The sequence below is a fragment of the Micromesistius poutassou genome (assembly GCF_964030765.1).
Source record: "Micromesistius poutassou genome assembly, chromosome: 1".
In the NCBI taxonomy this organism is placed as follows: domain Eukaryota; kingdom Metazoa; phylum Chordata; class Actinopteri; order Gadiformes; family Gadidae; genus Micromesistius; species Micromesistius poutassou.
The window spans coordinates 6968882-6990859 of NC_140271.1; the positions used below are offsets into that span (position 1 = coordinate 6968882).

General features: G+C 43.7%; 1 pseudogene across 1 annotated transcript; it reads right to left on the reverse strand.

Moving 5' to 3' along the window:
* Positions 1 to 19610: 19610 nt before the first annotated feature.
* LOC311382635 lies at positions 19611 to 21732 on the reverse strand (annotated as a pseudogene). Its single transcript has 4 exons — positions 21311 to 21732; positions 20929 to 21245; positions 20254 to 20845; positions 19611 to 20204 (listed from the first exon to the last, which is right to left on the reverse strand). The product of its transcript is annotated as an uncharacterized misc_RNA (transcript).
* Between the last annotated feature and the right edge of the window lie 246 nt (positions 21733 to 21978).

The following is a 21978-nucleotide window of genomic DNA, read 5'->3' on the forward strand; positions in this document are numbered from 1 at the left end:
AAAATAACATGACCACTCTTATCTCTGTTTATCTACCTCCACAAAGTGATCCAAAACTAATGAAGACAGTTCTCGAGCTCATAGCCTCAGAGTCACAAGGTACATTAATCTGTGCTGGAGATTTTAACAAGGTAATAAATAGAGAAGACACATCTAACAATAAGAGGACTGTATCACCACAAAATAAAATCCTGAGAAAGGGCCTAGAGGAGATTGGCTTACTGGATGTCTGGAGAGAACTTCACCCAACGGATAGAGACTATACATATTTTTCAGCTCCCCCTACAGTATACTCAAGGATAGATTTTTTCTTCATTTTTAAGAATGACAGACACAGAATTATTAACTGTGATATCGGCTCAAGGGACATTTCAGACCACTCACCGATGTATCTAACATTGTACTTGGATAGTAGACCAAAAAGAACAATTTGGAGACTCAATACAGCCTTGCTTAATAACAAAACTGTCATACAACAAATAAAAGCTGAAATTAAAACTTATCTTGAAATAAATGATAATGGGGAAGTAAACCCGAATATACTATGGGACGCTTTGAAGGCAGTTATTAGGGGTAAACTGATATCCATCGGCACAAATATTAAGAAAACAAAAGAAAAAAAACTTAAAGAGCTTGAAGGTAGACTGAGAGAACTAGAAAAGCACCACATCGAAAATCCGAGTGACCAGATATTGAGGCAAATAAAAGAAATAAAGAATCAAATGTCTAACAATTATAAAAAAGAGTTAGACAAAAAATACAAATTCATAAAACAAACATATTACGAAGTAGGTCCCAGAGCTACAAAATTATTAGCAAAAAAAATTAAGAAAAAACATCTCACAATCTATATACAAAATATTAGATCCCAAGACAGGACGAATGTATAACGATTTGGATGAAATTGATGCTGCATTCCGGACATATTACAAGACGTTATACTCTCAACCAAAACAAGATAACAAGGAGAATATAAAAGTTTTTCTGAACTCATTGGATTTGCCCTTGTAGCCCATGCTATTTCAGGGTATCTGATATATGTATATATATATATTATGTATGTGTGTATATATGATGTATATATATTATTATAATATATATAATATAGTGTGTATCTGTGATATATATATTTCCCAGTATATATTCCAGACGGCCCTAACTGAAACGGTTCACTAGAGACCGTGTTTTGTTGACGCTCCCTAAAGGGCAAAACATGCGACAGGCGGTAGCGTCATCGCAGCGCGACAGAACCGAGAGCGGGAGAAGTTGTTCTCGGCTGAACGTGTAGGAGAGAGAGAGAGATCGAGACGGGAGAAAATAGACTTGAAGAAGGAGCGAACGGATAGAATTGAGGAGTGAACGTGGAAACTTGAAGAGCGAACATAGAATTGAAGAGTGAACGTAGAAACTTGAAGAGAAACGAAGAAAATGATATCACGGAAGAAATAGAAGATACGGAGGAGGAATTGACGATACTTAGAACAAAAAAGCCTTCGCATTGGAAGTGAACGGCTGGAAAGTCCTGACTTGTTTGTACCCCCCCCCCCCCGTTCTGGGAGAGCCCGGATCCACGCTAAAGCAGCCTGCCGCCCTGTTCAAGAACGGTTGATCGTATCGTAGCGGTAGGAACGGAACGCCCCCCCCTTCATTGAATCGAGTGCACTCCGACTTGCTGGGTACCCATTTTATTTAGTTTGTTATTTTTCTTGTGGACCTCTTTTGGGTTCAGCGTTTTAGGTTCAGTGTTATTAGTATTGTGTGAATAATCTTTGATTGATTCTGATTGATCGTTAGATAAAAGGTCAAACGTGCCTCACTGTGTCTGTGTGTTATTCCTTTTATCAGAGTTTACAAGCCAGTCTCCTTCTAACCTGGAATAGATGCACCACTGTATTGTGTTATATTACATTTAACAATACAGTTGGTTACACCCTCAATTGGAGAATTTCAAAATAAGAATCTAACCTCACAGATCACTGAGGAAGAATTAGGGATTGTAATGAATTCATTAAAAAACAATAAAACTCCAGGAACCGACGGTCTACCTGCTGAATGGTATAAAATGTTTAGAGAAGAGCTGAATCCAGTGCTCTTGAAATCTTTCAATTGGACACTTGAGAAAATGTCTATCCCTCTGTCATGGAATGAAGCCTTCATCTCTATTATCCCAAAAGAGGGGAAAAATAAATTGTTATGTAGTTCATATAGGCCAATTTCAATTTTAAATCAAGATTACCGACTGTACACATCTATTATATCCAAAAGACTAGACTCCTTTATTCCTGAACTGATTGACAATGACCAAACTGGATTTGTCCGGGGACGTCAAACACAAGATAATATCAGACACTCTCTTCATATAATACAAAACATAAAGGAAAATAAAATGAATGCTGTGTTAGTCAGTCATGATGCTGAGAAGGCTTTTGATTGCGTCAGCTGGGAATATTTGTTTTTAGTTCTTGAACGATTTGGCTTTACAGAAAATTCAATTAATAGTATTAAAACCCTATACTCAGCACCAACAGCAAGAATCAAGATAAACGGGCGCCTAACTGAATGTATTAAACTGGAACGATCCACTCGCCAAGGATGCTCACTTTCGCCTACACTATTTGCACTATACATAGAACCTTTGGCTCAGGCAATCAGAGAGAATGAGAATATTCAAGGAATTACGCACAATGAAACCGAACATAAAATAGGATTATATGCTGATGATGTTATTTTATATATTTCAAACCCAGAAGCATCACTGTGCGCGCTTTTGGATTTCCTTGACATATTTGGGGCATTCTCAGGCTATAAGCTCAACGTACAAAAAACACAAATACTAGCATACAACTATAATCCGCCACCGGAACTTTGGCAAAGACTTCCAGTTGATTGGTCTCAAAAGGCAATCAAATACTTAGGAGTCTGGTTAACCCACTGTCCCAGTGACCTATATAAAAAAAAACTATGATACGGTGAGCAAGAAAATTTAAGAAGATCTGAATCACTGGACAACATTCTTATTGAGTTTCAGTGCTAGAATTGAGACTATTAAAACATTTATTCTACCCAGGCTGCTTTACCTGTTTATGTCTTTACCAGTAAAAATTCCAATTAAACAGTTTCACGATTGGGACAAACTCATTTCTCGATTTATTTGGATGGGAAAGAAACCTAGGATTAAATATAGTACATTAAAAACCAGTAAAGAAAGAGGTGGAATGTCTCTTCCTAATCTTTGGGATTATTACCTTGCTGCCCAAATGAAAACAATAGTTCTTTGGAGTGATGACAGATATGAGGCCAAATGGAAGGAGATTGAGAGATTGTACAAATGCATACCAATACAAGCAATGATTGGGGACCATAAACTATTTTCAATTAATCAAGAAGACATTAATCCCTTGGTTTCCTTTACTTTAAATACCTGGTTTGATGTCATAAAACAATTAAACTTATGGACCAACAACTTAGATGGATTGCATTTGATTCAGATTTCAAACCAAATTGTATGGACTCTAGGTTTAAATTCTGGATGGATAAAGGAATCACTGCTTACTATAGCATAATAGAAAAGAACACATTACAAAGCTTCCAGACGCTTAGAGAAAAATACAATTTAGAAAAACAGGATTTTTTCAGATATTTGCAGTTACGCCACTACTTCTTAAAAGAGATTGACAAAAAGCAGACAAATCTGGAACCTAATGGGATTATACAATTGATAATACAAACGTACAATAGCAGTACTAAATCAATCATCTCAAAACTATATCAGGGAATAGCAAATGGCAGAGGAACTTCCACAAGTTACATTAAGGAGAGATGGGAAAAGGAACTACATGACACAATAACCTCCCAACAATGGGAGAATATATGTGAAAATGTTTTCTCTACAACCTGTTCTGCTTACTGGCGTGAATTTAGCTGGAAGAACCTCGTTCGCTACTTCATTACTCCTAAATTGAAAATGCATATAACATCATCAAACCATCCATGCTGGAGGGACTGTGGTATAATAGGAGCAAACCATTATCACATCTTTTGGGACTGTCTAAAATTAAAAAGATTTTGGGAGGAAATCTGGGAAATTATGAAGCAAATTCTGGGGATACAGATTCCATTGACGTGTGTATCATTGTATTTGGGTGATTTTCCAGAAGAATTACCGAGAACTGATAAATATCTTCTGAAAATATTAACTGCAGCAGCAAAAAAAGCCATTACTCGCAAATGGTTACAGGCCGATCCACCTACAATAGATAATTGGCTAGAAATTATTAAAGAGATTCACGAGATGGAAAGGTTAACTCTTCTGCTTAGATTGGAGTATGATTTATATATTGCAAGATGGACAAAATGGAATATATATTTGCTTAAATAAGGGTATGGTTTGTGATGTGTTGGGATGTCTGATATCTTATAATACTGTTTGCTTTCCGGTAGCTATTAAGTCAATTCTACAACCTCTGTGACCCATGCAACATTTGCGATAATAACAAAAGAATACTGTCGTGCCGACAGTTGTATCTGTTATCTGTACTGTCTATATCATTGTTTTGTTGCAAAAATGCTCAATAAAAACTAAGTATTAAAAAAAAGAAATGTGCCTTTTATTGTCATAATCTTCATTCAGTGATTGGTGACTGGTTGTGGCGTTTTCATGTTTATTTGGGGGTTTTGACAGACCATAATTGGGATAGGCTATATTCTCTTTGAGAAATAACCAAAGTTAAATATATTATTACACAACATGTTTTTCAAACATGTGGAACAATTAGCTAAATTTTTTGTTCAGAATCCCCCACCCCCAAGTTATTGTTTAAATCCATATGGACAGATGAGACACATTTAGAAGTCTCATTTCCATGACTTTGAGGGCTCATCCAGGATACCTAACCTGAATATTCTTAAAATATTATTCCAAGACAGGTTAACCTAGCACGGCTGAGGACAGTGTCCCAGAGCTCTACCACCACAACTGTAACCAGCTTACTGGGGTGAGATGAGGGCACCTGTGGGGGATAGATTGAGATTTCAGTATGGTAGCCTGAGGGAAAAAGCATCTGGACAGATCACAATGCTTGGGTAAAATGTGAAATATCCAAGTCAGGGATTTGGTCTAGGTCAGGGACTTAATAAAGCCTTTATAATTATTTGTTTAAGGACTGACAGGGTTTATCAATAGCATGGTAATAGTATACTTGATCAATTGCATTGATAGAATAAGCAAAATCCAAGTCAGGGGCTTGGTCTAAGTAAACTCTAAGTAAGCTTAGTAAAATAAATGAAGAAATTTCATAATACATTTAAAACAGGAATGAATCAGGCATTCAGGTGTTCATTTTAGAAGAAAAATTACGAATCTACAATGGGAAATAATTTGGGAAAAATAGAAGTGGAAATGGGAAGGTTTAGTGTCAAAAGGTAAAAGGAGGAAATGTTGTGGAGTCGGAAAAGAAAAAATGTAAAAAAATGTTGGCGTGCATTTAATTTGTGTGGGAGTGGGCCAGGATAGAAAAAAAATGTTAGGGACAGAGAGCATAGATAGTGTAGGGTTTTTAATCTCAATGGCACCCGACATATAGCTCATTCCATCAATGCCCCATAACCCCATTGATAATAATACATCATTATAATTATTATATTACTTATTTTATTTTCAACATTCCTATTCGCTAAAATAACTTCTCAATCAATGTTGTTCTTGCATTGAGTCGTTTGATTGGTTATGACAAGGAATGCAGACCCCGCATTGGATGGTTAAGTTAAGTCCCACCTCAATGAGAGAAAAATTTAAGTTTGACACAGCATGAGATGAAATAAATACATAAAGATTGACAATTGATTCATAAAACAAGTAAAACTGCAAATTTGAGTGAAACTTATGTGTATTGTGGCAACCCGCTCCCCACCAGGGGGAACCGTGGGCTAGTGGTGGACGGGGTGTACCACCGTCATCCACTAGCCAGCGGCAGTGAGCACATCTTCACTCAACGCAATCAGCCTGATGGAGGACACCTGGCCGGAGGGGGGAAACGACCGGGCGGACATCTTAAAAGGCGACCGGGAACTCAGCTCAGGGGAGAGCAGAGACGACGACCCAGCAGAAGGCCGACCACACATCCGACTCGAGTCTCACGGAGGCCATAGTCTAGTTGATGTGTTACCTGTTATCTCTAATACCTGTGAATAAATGCCACATACGGCTTATTTGGAATCCTCTGCGTGGTACTTGCTGTGAGTTCTCTAGACTCTTGTGGACCGGGTTACCACAGTATGCCTTTGACATATTATCTGAAGACTGGAGAACAACCTTTATTCTCTTTCTCTTTATTCAGATCCCCATTAGTTTCCACAGCTGTGGTCGCTATTCTTCCTAGGGTCTACATAAAATAAATAACAATACACAGACATATAATACATACATACAGTACAAAAACCTATCTACATCACAAAAGTCAGAAACAATGTATATACAACACTTCAATACATTGTCCAAAATGGTGGCCGGCCAAGCTTAAAATGGCTATATATCTCAATAGAAAAAGATTATTCAAATGATTTTTCACTTGATTCTGGTACCTGCAAATATGCTTATGAACATACTAACATTTTCATAATGGCGTCCAAAATGGTGGCCGGGAGCTTAGAATGGCTATATCTCAAATGGAAAATGTTACAAAAGAATGTTTCAACTGATTCTGGTACCTCTATACATTAAGAACGTGCAACAAATCTAGGTAAATATAACTGCTAGAAAGGCATCATTTTCAAAATGACTGCCTGTAAGCTTACATTGGTTAAATGGTTAAAATTGGTTACTATTCAAACTAGAAAGGTGGTGTTGGTGTTGAACAACATAAATGCCACACTTATTGTGGTCTTTATTCATCATCATCTTCGGGCTCCTCTGGAAGAAACTTGTTATGTGGATTGTCACATTCCTTAAGTTGACATGGTCCACAGACAGTAGTACAAGGTAGTCCATATTTTCTGCAAGAGCAGCGGAGTGTCTTGCAGGCAGTGGTACAGTTACAATGAATGACCTTCAAGAGACTGTCTGGAGCAACATTCATTGTTGACATGAGTGGGACAAATATATTGTCCTGCAGGCTCCACCCCCAGTTCAGGGCATCCATACCATCTTCTGTTCCCATCCAGACCATGACCTGGTAGTATGCTCTACGACAGTGAAATTTGGTGGCAGATTCAGTTGGTGGCAGACGTTCAGGCGTTACAGTTGATGAAGCTGAGACAACCTTCTTGCTGAAAATGTTATATCGCATTACTGTAAGGGAATCTGTGCACTTTCCACCAAAGAGGACAGCCATTACTTGGCACCCAAGGTCATCGATCACCTCTGTGGTCTGGTTTGGGACAATGAATGCATTGGCACAAGATTAAAGGACAGGATCCCCTTTTACAAGCTTCTGGAAAGCAGTCTTTTTGCCAACCCTGAAGATCCGAGAAGTTGTGTCACAGCCAGTGAGAGCATGGATGAACATCAACTGAGAACACACATCATGTCCAAGTACTTCTTTTAAATGGTTTACGGCATACACTTTAAAACTGCCATCAGCTTTTGACTTGTCTGATCTGAAATAAACGCCCTTACTATCTCTCTGTGCATAGTGAAGTAGTAAGACAAGGAGATCTGTATCTTCTCCAATCAGCGTAGTGGTGTGAAGAAGAGATGATTCCACTGCGGCCCTTACGATGTCTACATCAGCATCTCCAATTGAATTGACCACAGCTGTGGACGCCATCTTGAAAATGAAGCCTTTCCGGAAGGTGTATTTTCCTAGCTTTTTAGTATGTTCGTAAGCATGTCCAGAGGTACCAGAATCAGTTGAAAATTCCTTTGCAACATTTTTTCAATTTGAGATATAGCCATTTCAAGCTCCCCGCCGCTATTTCGGCCGCCATCTTGGAAATGAGGGCTTTCTGGGAGATATATTTTGGTACACTTTTAGTATGTTATTCAGCACACCAAATACTACTAGAATCCATTGAAAAACCTTTTGTATCAATGTTTTTGGGGTTAAGCCCTTTTTTTCATAGATTGACTCACCTATGTACAAACATCATTAACCTCTCAGTAAAAAGACCAAGTCCATTGCAGGAGAAAAGTGAGTTTTAAAACTGACAATATGCAATACATGATAATTTTTCAAGTTTATAAGTTCAGCAAGCATGGAGAGTCAATCCTGTTGTGTAGATCCCCTCAGTATCTGTTTTAGTGATTTTTTAAAATCTATATTTACCCTTGATGCTTTTTATGTTAATAGGTAAGGAATTCCACTGACTGATGGCTTTTTTAAATGACTGCTTTATTCAGTTGATTTGTTTTGGGCTGTGGGAGGTCGAAATAGCCTTTCCTGACCAGTCTAGTCATATGACTGTGCCTTGTACCAGTCTGAACAAGCTGCTCTGAAAAAAATTCAGGTTTCCGATCAACAACGGCACTTTGGGTAAACATAACAAGACTAGATTACTTTAGCCTCAACGGTCAACCATGATCGACTATTGTGCATCTTCATGACATTTTAGTTTAGTTTAGTTTAAGTTTATTTCGGACATGTTAAAAGAAATAAAACATAATACAGAAATGGACAGACATAACATATAAATACTTTGCAAGAACAACATATGAACAAAAAAAGAAATATATCATCCTCATCCTCATCGTCGTCCGCTTATCCGGGGTCGGGTCGCGGGGGCAGCAGCTCAAGCAGGGGGCCCCAGACTTCCCTTTCCCGGGCCACATTGACCAGCTCTGACGGGGGGATCCCGAGGCGTTCCCAGGCCAGTGTTGAGATATAATCTCTCCACCTAGTCCTGGGTCTTCCCCGGGGTCTCCTCCCCACTGGTCGTGCCTGGAACACCTCCCAAGGGAGGCGTCCAGTGGGCATCCTTACCAGATGCCCGAACCACCTCAACTGACTCCTTTCTAAGCAAAGGAGCAGCGGCTCTAATCCGAGTTCCTCCCGGATGACTGAACTTCTCACCCTATCCCTAAGGGAGAAGCCAGCCACCCTCCTGAGAAAACTCATCTCGGCCGCTTGTATCCGCGATCTCGTCCTTTCGGTCATCACCCACCCCTCATGACCATAGGTGAGGGTAGGAACGAAGATCGACCGGTAGATCGAGAGCTTTGCCTTGCGGCTCAGCTCTCTTTTCGTCACAACAGTGCGGTAAAGCGAACGCAATACCGCCCCCGCTGCTCCGATTCTCCGGCCAATCTCACGCTCCATCGTACCCTCACTCGCGAACAAGACCCCGAGGTACTTAAACTCCTTCACTTGGGCTAAGGACTCATTTCCTACCCGGAGAGGGCAATCCACCGGTTTCCTGCTAAGAGTCATGGCCTCAGATTTAGTGGTGCTGATCCTCATCCCAGCCGCTTCACACTCGGCCGCCAGCCGATCCAGTGAGTGCTGAAGGTCACAGGCCGATGATGCCATCAGGACCACATCATCTGCAAAGAGCAGTGATGCGATCCTCAGATCACCGAACTGCAACCCCTCCCCACCACGACTACGCCTCGATATCCTGTCCATGAATATCACAAACAGGATTGGTGACAAGGCGCAGCCCTGGCGGAGGCCAACACCCACCGGGAACGGAACTGACTGGCTGCCGAGAACGCGGACACAGCTCTCGCTTTGGGAGTACAGAGATTGGATGGCCCTGAGGAGTGAACCCCTTACCCCGTACTCCCGCAGCACCTCCCACAGTTTCTCCCGGGGGACCCGGTCATATGCCTTCTCCAAATCCACAAAACACATGTAGACCGGATGGGCATACTCCCAGGCCCCCTCCAGGATCCTTGCGAGAGTGAAGAGCTGATCCGTAGTTCCACGTCCAGGGCGAAAACCGCATTGTTCCTCTTCAATCTGAGGTTCGACAATCGGCCGAACCCTCCTTTCCAGCACCTTAGAGTAGACTTTCCCAGGGAGGCTGAGAAGTGTGATACCCCGATAATTGGCACACACTCTCCGGTCCCCCTTTTTGAACAGGGGAACCACCACCCCGGTTTGCCACTCCTTTGGCACTGTACCCGACTCCCACGCAATGTTGAATAGGCGTGTCAGCCAAGACAGCCCCTCAACACCCAGAGCTTTTAGCATTTCTGGCTGGATCTCATCAATCCCTGGGGCTTTGCCACTGCGGAGATGTTTAACTACCTCAGTGACTTCCACCAGGGAAATTGACGATGAACCACCATCAACCTTGAGCTCTGCCTCCATCATAGAGGACGTGTTAGTCGGATTCAGGAGTTCCTCAAAGTGTTCCTTCCAACGTTCGACTACCTCCTCAGTCGAGGTCAACAGAGTCCCACCCTTACTGTACACAGCCTGGATGTTTCCCCGTTTCCCCCTTCTGAGGTGTCGGATGGTCTTCCAGAAACACTTTGGTGCCGACCGAAAGTCCTTCTCCATGTCCTCTCCGAACTTCTCCCACACCCGCTGCTTAGCCTCCGACACGGCAGCGGCTGCAGCCCTTCGAGCCCGCCGGTACCCTGCAACTGCGTCCGGAGTCCTCCGGGATAACATACCCCGGAAGGCCTCCTTCTTCAGTCGGACGGCTTCCCTGACCACCGGTGTCCACCACGGTGTCCGAGGGTTACCGCCCCTTGAGGAACCTAAGACCCTGAGGCCACAGCTCACCACCGCAGCTTCAGCAATGGAGGCTTTGAACACCGCCCACTCTGGCTCAATGCCCCCAACCTCCACAGGGATGCTAGAAAAGCTCCGCCGGAGGTGTGAGTTGAAGATCTCTAGGACGGGAGCCTCCTCCAGACGTTCCCAATTCACCCGCACTACCCGTTTGGGCTTACCAGGTCTGTCCAGACTCTTCCCCCATTCCCTGATCCAACTCACCACCAGATGGTGGTCGGTTGACAGTTCCGCCCCTCTCTTCACCCGAGTGTCCAAAACATAAGGCCTCAGATCAGCTGACACGATCACGAAATCGATCATCGATCTTCGGCCTAGGGTACTCTGGTACCAGGTACACTTATGAGCACCCTTATGTTCGAACATGGTGTTTGTTATGGACAATCCATGACTAGCACAGAAGTCCAGTAACAGACGACCACTCGGGTTTAGATCAGGGAGGCCGTTCCTCCCCACCACGCCTCTCCAGGTGTCTCCATCGTTGCCCACGTGGGCGTTGAAGTCTCCCAGCAGAACTACGGAGTCCCCTACCGGAGCCCCATACAGGACTCCATTCAGGGTCTCCAAGAAGGCCGAGTACTCTGAACTGCTGTTCGGTGCATACGCACAAACAACAGTCAGAGTTTTCCCCCCCACCACCCTTAGGCGTAGGGAGGCGACCCTCTCGTCCACCGGGGTAAACTCCAACACCGCGGCGCTCAGCCGGGGATTTATGAGTATCCCCACACCCGCCCGGCGCCTCACGCCCTGGGCAACTCCAGAGAAGAATAGAGTCCAACCCCTATCCAGGAGTACGGTACCAGAGCTGAGACTGTGCGTAGAGGTGAGCCCCACCAGATCTAACTGGTAGCGCTCCACCTCCCTCACAAGCTCCGGTTCCTTTCCCCACAGTGAGGTGACGTTCCACGTCCCCAGAGCCAGCTTCTGCCGCTCGGGTCTGGTCCGTCGGGACCCCTGCCTTTCACTGCCACCCATGTGGCAGCGCACCCGACCCCAGCGGGTCCCCCTGCAGGTGGTGGGCCCACAGGGCGAAGAGGGGGGGGGGTGCCACGTAGCTTGTTCGGGCTGTGCCCGACCGGGCTCCGTGGCAAACCCGGCCACCAGGTGCTCGCCGGCGAGCCCTCCGTCTGGGCCTGGCTCCAGACGGGGGCCCCGGGCTTCCTCCGGGCAGGGTCTCTCCTGCCCGGAGGCAGGATATATATGTAGCCTATATAATTAAAAAAAAAATAATAATAATAATTGAAAAATAACGGTAATTTGATTTTTTTTGTTTTTGTTTTGTTTTGTTTTGTTTGTTTCATATCCGAAAAGGAGTGGGAAGAAGTAAAACTTATTGACTCCCACCCCTTATTCATAAATTATTTATCAGGTTATCTAGTCATTATAATATATACAGTAAGTTAATTTATGAGTTATTTAACTGGATTTATTCTAATATATTATTATATTTATATACATATAGATTTATTCTAACATATGATTACTAATCTTTATCTCTCTATATAGTCATATACATATAAAAACATATACAAACACATTCATACATACAAAGACAAACTGAAAGTAACATGAACCGAGCAACAAAAAACTAAGTGGGAAAATCATACCCAAATAAATAATAATAAGCACCTTGTGGTTGTCAGACACCCTCATTTCTGTACATACTGAAAATAATTTCTTTGTATTTCTTTTTGAACTGGATTATGTTTGGACATTCTTTTAACCCCACATTCAAACTGTTCCATAGTTTAGTTCCACAGATAGAAACACAAAAGCTCCTTCTTGTTGTTCGTATGTTCCTGATTTTGAAGTTAAATTTTCCCCTTAAGTTGTAACCCCCTTCCCTTTCAATGAATAATTTTTGAATATTTCCAGGCAGTGAGTTGTTTCTTGCTTTAAATATTATTTGAGCTGTCTGTAGATTAACAAGATCTTTGAATTTCAGTAGTTTTGACTGTAAGAAAAGAGAATTTGTGTGATCCCTATATCCTGCCCTATGAATGACCCTTACAGCTTTCTTTTGCAGAGTGATGAGTGGATGTATTGTGCTTATGTAATTATTTCCCCAAACCTCTGCACAGTAAGTTAAATAAGGAAGGACTAGTGAACAGTATAGAATGCGGAGTGTTTTGTGATCCAGAACCTGTTTTGCTCTATTTAATACTGCAATGCTTTGTGACACTTTGGTTTGTACATGATTAATATGAGATTTCCAGCTGATTTGATCATCTATTGTAACCCCCAGAAATTTGATCTCATTGACTCTTTCAATAGCAACCCCATCCAATTGAATTTGCATTTGTGTATTAGATCTGCAGTTCCCAAAGAGGATTATTCTTGTTTTACTCAAATTTAATGACAGTTTATTTCTATCAAACCATAGCTTAAATTTAATTAATTCTGTATTAATCTCTTGCATTAGGAGTTGTAGATCACTACCAGAGCCAAAAATACTTGTGTCATCTGCAAATAGCACCAGCTTAAGTACTTTTGATACCATGCATATGTTTTGATATATAAAATAAACAACTTAGGGCCCAAAACTGACCCCTGTGGGATGCCACAAGTAATGTCCAAACATGCTGAACAACAGTCACCCAACTTCACAAACTGTTTCCTGTTGTTCAGGTAACTCCTCACCCAGTCCAATACTGTTCCCCTGATGCCATACTGCTCTAGTTTCTTGATTAATATGTTATGATTTATTGTGTCGAAAGCTTTTTTTAGGTCTATGAATATTCCAACTGTATACTGTTTCTGATCTATTGCATTTGTGATTTCTTCAATGGATTCTATCAGTGCCAGTGATGTCGTTCGTTTAGATCTGAACCCGTATTGGCTTTCAGAGAGTAATTTGTGTTTGTTTATGAATTTGTCAAGTCGATTATTGAAGAGTTTTTCTAAAATTTTTGAGAATTGAGGGAGTAGTGAGACAGGTCTGTAGTTTGTGAAGTGGTGTTTGTTCCCAGATTTATACAGAGGTATAACTTTTGCTATTTTCATTTTTAAGACATTTTTATGACATTAGTTCTAAAAGAACATTGAAGAGCCAATCTTGCCGCTCTATTTTGAGCAAGCTGATGTTTTTTTGCAGCACTGGACCACACAACCATACAGTACCCTAATGCCGCTTTTCCACCGCCAGTACCTACTCGACTCGACTCGACTCGACTCGACTCGCCACGCCTTATTTGCGTTTCCATTGGCAAAAAAAGTACCTGGTACCTAGTACCGGGTACTTTTTTTTAGTACTACCTCCGTCGAGGTTCCATGCCAGCGGAGTAGGTACTTTTGTGTGACGTAAACAGGCTGCTGGTAACTGATTGGCCAGCGGCTGTAAATGGGAATATTCACTCAAGTTAAGTTGTGTCCGGCGTGGTTGGAGTCCACGAACCCGCTCCCGAGGGGGACACTGATCAGCGTTTCGCCGTGTGTGTCGCTCCTTTCCCGGGGCTAGAGTTAGGCTGCGCGTCGTTATGTGTGTCGGGCGTGGTTGTGTGTGTCCGGCGTGGCTGGAGTCCACGGACCGGCGTTTCGCTGTTTCGTTTCAGTGTCGTTCCTTTCCTAGGGCTCGAGTTTCGCCTCCATCAACGTTACCGTATGACAACAATAGACGCGCAGTCATTGCGCTTTTTATTTTATTTCCCATCATAACCTTTCCCGGGAATCAGGAAATAGTCTTGATCAGATTCAGATTTCCCGGGAATCGCGTCTCCCGTGATTAAAACCTAATGACGACCCACCCATGGTGGAGAGGTTCTTTTCTACGACCCGCCCACATTGAAGAGGTACTTTTTTAGATGGAAACGCAACCAAACCGAGTTGAGTCGAGGCGAGTCGAGTCGAGTCGAGTTGGTACTGGCGGTGGAAAAGCGGCATAAGTGAGAGAGAACAAGAGCCTGAACCACCTGATTGCTGACTGAGGGTGTCACGTAGTGAGAGCATTTTCTTGTCTTGCCCTGTCCCATTTTTACAGCAATAGAATAAATATAGTCAGACCATGACAATTGATCATCTATTATAATGCCAAGTAATTTCATTTTCCTTACTTGCTCTATTGGGATACCACCCATAGATAGATTTAAACAGGAGTCTCTGGCAAGCCTTCTCCTAGTACCAATAACCATGCACTTAGTCTTAGCAATGTTCAAAATTTTTGTTGTCCTCTACCCAATCAGACTACCCTGGAAATCCACAGTTCTCGCGAGAACACAAGTTGAATTTGCTCAGCAAGTCACTCTGGGAACGAGCAATATAATCCTTCCCCGATGCCCCTCTCCCAGTAAGTAAGTAAGTAAGTACTTTATTTGTATAGCACCCTTCTCAGTACGAATACACAGAGTGCTTCACATAGATAAAACCATCATACAGTACATAACAATAGGCAATAAAATATAGAAATTACTGTGCAAATTACATAGTAACAGCACAGATAACAACATAGGAAAACATCAGGTGGCACTTGATCGACCCGAGGGGGTCGAGGCAAAAACAATGTTAAATAAAAGGTGAGTCACATCCTACAGCATCTAACACCCAAAAGCCCTTTTAAACAAAAAAGTCTTCAGTTGACCCTTGAAACAGCCTGCCGACTGGGCAAATCTTATCTCCAGTGGGAGCACGTTCCACATCTTCGGGGCCACTGCCCCAAAGGACCGGTCCCCCTTGGTTTTCAGACGGGTCCGAGGGACTGACAGGAGGCCCTGGTCTGCTGATCTGAGGGAACGACTGGGGGTGTGGTGATGAATGAGGTCACAGATGTAGCTGGGGGCTTGGCCATGGAAAGCTTTGTAAGTGAGCAGTAAAACCTTAAATTGAATTCTGAAGGATATTGGTAACCAGTGCAACGAGGCGAGTATGGGAGTGATGTGACAGGACTTTTTTGACCGGGTGAGAAGTCTGGCTGCTGCGTTTTGAATGAGTTGAAGGCGGTCGATGGATGACTGATTGAGGCATGTGAATAATGAATTACAATAGTCCAGTCTAGATGAGATGAAGGCGTGAATTGCCATTTCTAATTCCGGGTGAGATACTATGGAGCGGAGTTTGGAGATGTTTCTCAGATGGAAAAAGCAGTTTCTGGATAGTGATTTTACATGTTTGTCTAGGTGCATGGATTGGTCGAATTGCACCCCGAGGTTCCTGATGTCGGTATGGATGTGGATTTTGAGGGGACCCAGATGTTCTTGTACCTTGGCTGTAACACTGTCAGATGCGATGATTAGGACCTCTGTTTTTGTGGTGTTTAACTGTAGGAGGTTTTTGGCCAACCAGCCCTCAATAGCTGCCAGGCAATCACTGAGGATGCTGAGGCTCTGTAGGTTTTTAGGGTTGAATGATCGATGGAGCTGGATGTCATCAGCATAGCAGTGATGGGAGATGCCTGGAAACTGTCTGATGATATGACTGAAGCACATTAACCAATCACATCGTGTATCTGATATAGGCGGGCCAAAAGCGTTGCTGTTTTACCGATCGGATACGGCAAGTCTTATCTATTGGTTAGCTCTGCTGGTCTGGATACGTCACCCCTTGTATTCTTCTGATTGGTCGTAGTGTTATCCAATTGCGTGCAGTGATATTTTCAAATGCCTGGGGCCGCCCCTCGAGTTGGGCCATTTTCATTAGTCGTTGCCAGACCCTACAGCTTTCTAGATGTGGGTCTGGATTTCCAGGCTACAATCAAACAGTTTGTAATTCTTTGCATACTACCTCAGTCAGTTCATTGCATGTTGACGCAGCACAGAAAATAGTTGAGTCATCAGCATACATTACTACTTTTGTCTGTTCCAGAACACAGGGCAGGTCATTGGTAAAAATAGAAAGATCGAAAGATAGAAAATAAAAGAGGACCCTTCCTTGACGCACTCCACAGAGGACATCTTTGCTGACTGATAAGCTTCCACTGAAAAACACTGCCTCCTGCCAGACAGCTAACTCCATCCAAGAGAAGGCAGTATCAGCGAAACCATAGCACTTGAGTTCAGCAATTAGCAGTGCATGATCAATAATGTCAAAAGCTGCACTAAAATCAAGCATAACAGTACCCACAATTCTTTTGTTGTCCATTTCTTTCCAGGTCTCATTCCCCGAGAAACTGTTTAGTACTTCTTCCTTTTGAAATACGATAGGTCACTCAGAGTTGCATATGCATGCTGAACGTGAAAATGTTCCTCTACCTCGATTGCCTGCATTAGCAAATCAAAGGAAATAGACGCATAAACGATTGAATCAGAAAAGCCTCACCAACTGACGTAGGTTGGAGAATTAGTATTCATGGCCTCGCCCACCTTGGCTTGCGACGGCCCACCGGAAGACAGTATTGAGTTTGTGTCTGTGCTATTTGTGGTTATAACAAATCAACGTTGCATCTCTTGGCCAAGAAAAAATCTGAATTGGATCGGACATTACCACTATTTCAGCATTTAGGCGGCTCGGGCATGGTGATTGAATACAGAAAGAAGAGCCGCCTCGGGGCACCGCGGCGGCTGGAGCTGAGCTGAGCTCCGCCATGCCCCGCGGCCGCCGTGCATCACAGCCACCGTGCACAGGCCGCCCTGCACCGGGCACCCTGAGGCGGCTCTTCTTTCTGTATTCAATCGCTGTGCCCGCGGGAGTGCACCGCCGGAGTCTGGGAGCTCGGCCGGTGCAGAGCGACCGGGGCACGGCGACCGCGGGGACCGGCCACCGTACACTGATCGGCGGGATCGGTGCACGGTCCCCCGAGGCAGCTATTCTTTCTGTATTCAATCAACCAGAAACCCCCAAGGAGCCCAGTGGTTCCCTCTCTCTTCCTCTCTCTCGTTCGCCCTCTCTCTCTGTGTGTCTCTCTGAATTGGTTTTATTACTGTGATGGACAGTGCTGTTAGCCAAACAGAGGCGAGTCATTTGCATGTCATGAGTAAGAGCCAAAATCAGGTCATTCATCCCCGCCCACCTTCTCCACCACACTAGAACAGTGTGAAACAGGAGCACCAGAGCATTTTTTTCACCAAAACTGACTCACAGGGAAATCTCATTGCTACAATTGACCAACGCAAAATTTATGAAAAAATGACACCTTTAAACCATTCGTCAGTCATATGAACTATAGCAGAGCTCATTATTAATAAAATTGTCTAAAATTGTCAATCAATGCATGTGATAGAGAGCCATGCTTAGGAGTCATAGTGGCTCTTAATTTATAAATTGTATTAATAAAAAAATAATTTAAATAATTAGCGATTTCCTGTGGTTTAGTACACACCATTACAGTCAACATAAGGGTTGTCTATGTTTGATTTCCGTCTCATAATTTCAGAGTTTTCCATATTTCCTTGCTGTTGTTTTTAGCATCACTAAGCTTCTGTTGATAATATTCTCTTTTTGTGTTCTTGTTCAGTTTCGTAACCATGTCCCTATTCTACAGTATTTTTCATTCAGGCAACCTGATTGATTTGCAACCTTTTTAGCATTATCACGCTGATTCATCAAAGCCTCCAGTTCCTTACTCAAACATGGAGCACTGTTATGTCTAGCTGTGTGTTTCCTTAAGGGGGCGTGCTTGTCAACCACCTTGGTTATTTTTTCCATAAACTTTCTCAGAGCAATATCTGGATCATTCTCCAAACACACATCTGACCACTGCTCATCACTGATCTCCACATAGAGGTCATGATTAAACCTCCTGAATTGATCTTGTTTCCTGCCTGAGGAACCTTGATTTTTCTAGTAATGGCAACCATGTTATGATCACTGAAACCTATGGCTAAAGATACAGCTTTTGAGCAATGCTCTGGAACATTAGTATAGATATGATCAATAGAGGTTGATGACTTGGCACCGGCCTTATTAATAAGTAATCTGGTTGGTTGGTCAACCACTTGGGGTAAATTTAAAGTATTGACTACTGAAAGAAGCTTATTCTTCAGATTGCAATCTGATGAAAGGTAGTCAATGTTGAAATCTCCCAGCATAAGCAATTCTATGTTTTTGTCATAAATGTTATCAATGAGATTACATATTCCTGTCAAGTATTCTATTCTAGCATTCGGGGGCCTATAACAACAACCAAGCAGTATAGGCTTTGAATGTGGTAGGTGAACCTGAATGAAAAGAGCCCCTATATCATCAACCATTAAATCATTATTCACTTTAGCTGGTATTTGACTCTGTATATACAAGGCAACACCACCTCTGTTTTTATTCCTGTCTTTCCTGAACAGAGTGTAATTGTGTATGCTCAATTCAGCATCCTCTAATGAGGAGTCTAGGTTAGTTTCACTCAAAGCAAGGACATGTATGTGATTAGATTGGACAATATGGTCTATTTCATGGATTTTGTTTCTCAGACTACATATGTTCAATTGAGCAATAACCAAGTCCTTCTTTGGTAGGCCTAGGGTTAAGCTAGTAATTTTGTTTTTGAGCTGCAGGTGTACCATGGCAATTCAGTTCACTCCCCCCCTCATTACCAAATACCTTGGGTGCACTGGCCTCATAATAGCGGCGAACATAAGTCCGAGTTTCGGATCGTACATATCAGCAGTGTTGGTGTAGTTACTCAAATAAAGTAATTAGTTACTTATTACTTACTCCTTTAAATTGTACTTTACTAGTTACTGCATTTGAAAAGTAACTACACTACTTTTTTATTACTTTACTTTCCCGTTTCTTAATTTACTGTGTAGATACATGGACAAACATCATAGCCCTATCATGACTTAGTGTTTATTGTAGAATCAGAATCTTATTTATTGCGTATGTTTACACATGCAAGGAATTATTTTTGGTGTGGTGGTGCAAAAACAAACAACAAACAAACATAGTGCAAAAAAGAGAAGACAGAATGAGGTAATAACAGAATGAGATAGTATGATGAAGTATAATATCAGACAAAAATGAGTGCAGTTGTAGGGACTTAAGTGTGTTGGAGGAGGTGAATGAGAGTCAGTGTCATTGAGCCCGAGATCTGTTTAACAGTCCAACTGCGGATGGGAAGAAGCTGTTCTTGTGGCGGGAGGTTTTAGTTCTGATGGAGTGCAGCCTCCTGCCAGAGGGAAGTGGCTCAAAAAGTTTGTGTCCGGGATGAGATGGGTCAGCCACAATCTTCCCAGCACGCCTCAGGGACCTGGAGTCGTACAGGTTCTGGAGGGATGGGAGGTTGCAGCCGATGACCTTCTCGGTGGTACGAATGATACGCTGCAGACCACTCCTGTCCCTGACAGTGGCGGCAGCGTACCAGGTGGTGATGGAGGAGGTGAGGATTGACTCGATGGTGGCTGTGTAGAAGTGCACCATCATCGTCTTTGGCAGGTGGAATTTCTTCAGCTGCCGCAGGAAGTACATCCTCTGGTGGGCTTTTTTGATCAGGGATCTGATGTTCAGATCCCATTTAAGGTCTTGGGTGATGATGGTACCCAGGAAGCGGTAGGATTCCACAGAGTCGACTGGGGAGCCAAACAGGATGACAGGGGAGGGTGGGGCTGGGTTCTTCCTGAAGTGAACCACTATCTCCACTGTCTTTAGAGAGTTAAGCTCCAGGTTGTTCTGGCTGCACCAGGTCACCAGATGGTCAATCTCCCACCTATAGGCAGACTCGTCCCCGTCTGAGATGAGCCTGATGAGCGTGGTGTCGTCCGCAAACTTCAGGAGCTTGACGGACTGATGACTGGAGGTGCAGCTGTTGGAGTACAGGGAGAAGAGTAGGGGAGAAAGAACGCAGCCTTGGGGGGATCCGGTGCTGATGGTCTGGGGATCTGAGACATGGCTTCCCAGCTTCACATGCTGCTTTCTGTCGGACAGGAAGTCTGTGATCCACCTGCAGGTGGAGTCAGGCATGTTGAGCTGGGAGAGCTTGACCTGTAGCAGAGCTGGAATGATGGTGTTGAAAGCAGAGCTGAAATCCACAAACAGGATCCTGGCGAGTCCAGATGCTGGAGGATGTGGTGCAGAGCCATGTTGACTGCATCGTCTACAGACCTGTTGGCTCTGTAGGCGAACTGCAGGGGGTCCAGGAGTGGGTCGGTTATGGCTTTCAGGTGGGGCAGCACAAGGCGCTCAAATGACTTCATGACCACAGAGGTCAGGGCGACGGGTCTGTAGTCATTGAGTCCTGTGGTCCTTGGTTTTTTGGGGATGGGGATGATGGTGGAGGCTTTGGAGCAGGCTGGCACGTGACAGGACTCCAGCTAGGAGTCGAAGATGTCCGTGAACACTGGAGACAGCTGGTCGGCGCAGTGCTTCAGGGTGGATGGAGAGACAGAGTCTGGACTGGCTGCTTTGCGGGGTTCTGACTCTTAAAGAGCCTGTGGACGTCACTCTCCTGCAGGCAGAGAGTCGTCACTGTGGTGGGGGAGGTGGGGGCCACAGAGGTGTGAAGGTGTGGAGGTCCTGTTGAGCTGGTGGTGGGGGAGTCAGTGGGATGGAGCTGGTAGAAGGTGTCGTGGGGGATGGTGTCAGGTCTGTCCCTTTGTCTTTCAAAGCGACAGTAGAACTCATTTAGCTCATTTGCAAGGCGCAGGTCGTTGATGTAGCGGGGGGGGGGATGGTTTGTAGTTGGTGATCTGCTTGAGCCCCTTCCAAACAGGTCTGTCCCTTTGTCTTTCAAAGCGACAGTAGAACTCATTTAGCTCATTTGCAAGGCGCAAACAGATCTAGAGTCTTTGGCTGAGAACTGATGTTGGAGCTTCTCAGAGTACTGACGTTTAGCTTCACGCACCGCCTTGCTAAACGTGTACTTTGACTCTATAAACCTTTCTCTGTCCCCACTCCTAAACGCCTCCTCTTTTTGCAACCGTAGCTTCCTGAGTTTGGCTGTGAACCAGGGTTTGTCGTTGTTATAACTCACCCTGGTGTGTGTTGGAATACAACAGTTTTCACAGAAGCTGATGTATGACGTCACAGCCTCTGTGTACTCGTCCAGACAGTTGGTGGCAGACCTGAACACATCCCAGTCGGTGCAGTCCAAACACGCCTGAGGGTTCTCCACTGCTTCACTGGTCCACTGCTTGGATGTCCTCACAACAGGTTTACAGAGCTTGAGTTTCTGCCTGTATGTGGGGATCAGGTGAACCATGACATGGTCAGAGAGGCCCAGTGCAGCACGGGGGACGGCGTGATATGCACTGCTTATAGTGGTGGGCATTTAATAAATTGTTTATATTTGGGGAGTTCGTGGCTGAGGTTGCCTTTGTTAAAGTCCCCAAGGACAATAATTAAGGAGTCCGGGTTAGTCTGCTCCACACTCAGGATCTGGTCGGCTAACAGGTGCTGTGCCTCGTGCACGTTTACCTGTGGTGGGATGTAAACACCGACCAGAATG